Source organism: Trachymyrmex cornetzi, unplaced genomic scaffold, assembly GCF_001594075.2.
Source record: "Trachymyrmex cornetzi isolate Tcor2-1 unplaced genomic scaffold, Tcor1.1 scaffold116, whole genome shotgun sequence".
Taxonomy (NCBI): Eukaryota; Metazoa; Arthropoda; class Insecta; order Hymenoptera; family Formicidae; genus Trachymyrmex; species Trachymyrmex cornetzi.
The window spans coordinates 46,524-48,293 of NW_017295719.1; positions in this window are offsets into that span (position 1 = coordinate 46,524).

Genomic DNA, 1,770 nt, shown 5'->3' on the forward strand with positions numbered 1-1,770 from the left:
TGTGTTCAGACGGTACTGATAGTAATAAACATCAAAAGCGTCTGTTCAGGCGGTACTGATTGTAGTCAGTGGCGTCTGTTCAGACGGTATTGATTGTAATCGGAACCGTTAGTTCTGACGATACTGATTGTTACAAAATAAAATTATTTATAACTCGGAGTCGGGGAGACGAAAAAAGTATCTATATTGGTTGCGTCTCACGGGAATGGGCGTTGGAGGGGCCCATTTTATATTTCCAGTACTATATAACACGATTTTGTTATATAATTTTAATATACTGACACAGAAAGTATACTTTAAAAATATTTGTCTATTTATATATACAAATATATATATATCAGAAGCGTCTGTTCGGATGATACTGATTGTAATGGAAATCAGAAGCGTGTATTCAAACGGTACTGATAGTAATAAAAATCAAAAGCGTCAGTTGAGACGATACTGATTGTAATAAAAATCAGAAGCGTGTGTTCAGGCGGTACTGATTGTAATGAAAATCAGAAGCGTCTGTTCAGACGATATTGATTGTAATAAAAATCAGAACCGTTAGTTCTGACGATATTGGTTATTACAAAATAAAATTATTTAAAACTCGGAGTCGGGAAGACGAAAAAAGTATCAATATTGGTTGTGTCTCACGGGAATGGGCGTTGGAGGGGCCCATTTTATATTTTCAGTACTATATAACGCGATTTTGTTATATGATTGTAATGTACTGACACGGAAAGTATACTGTACAAATATTTGCCTATTTACATAAATATAAATGTATATATATGTATATACAAACAAACGGTATATAAAATAATAGAAGTTTGTCATATTATTCATTATACATCTCCATAAAAAAATTTGCGCTGCAAAAGAATGTTCTTACAAAAGAACGATAATATCGAGAGCATGCGCACGTATGTTCATTCATATACTTACATATATATATACTTTTACAAATGTAATTATCATAAGCGCTATACTTCTATGATTGTGTCTACATATGTGTATGTGTATACATTATAATATAAATTATATGTATACCTAACACTTCCGACACCGTATATATACATTTATATATGAATTCAGTATGTAATATATCCATACATGGAATTAATATAAGCGCTATATTCTTATAATTGCATTTATATGAACGTATATGTATATATACATATAATATATATACATGTATGTATATACATGTGTATATATACAAGGTGTCCCGACCTTTTTTGCCAATCACTTTTGTGTAGATAGAGTGGACTAAACTGAGTCGAAAAGTCTTCTACCATTTTGCAATTTTCGCAAGAAACAAGATATTAATTACTAAAAATTGCAAAATATTGGTCTTGAATAATTTTTTACTCAAATACTATCAATTTTACAGAAAAACTGCGTGAGATAAAAATTATTTATTTTCTTCTAATAAAGTTCTGAGAATTTTTTCAGATTTTTTTATCAATTTTTTAGTACTGCATTTTCTTATTTTTACCAACATGAAAAAATAGGGTATTCAAAAATTATGAAAAAATTCTGAAAAAATTCTCAAAACTTTATGAGAAGAAAATAAATGATTTTTGTCTCTTGCAGTTTTTCTGTAAAGTTGATAGTATTTGAGTAAAAAATTATTCAAGACCAATATTTTGCAATTTTTAGTAATTAATATCTCTATTGCAAAAATTGCAAAATGGTAGAGGACTTTTCGACTCAGTTTAGTCCGCACTATCAACACAAAAGTGATTGGCAAAAAAAGTCGGGATACTGTATATGTATATATGT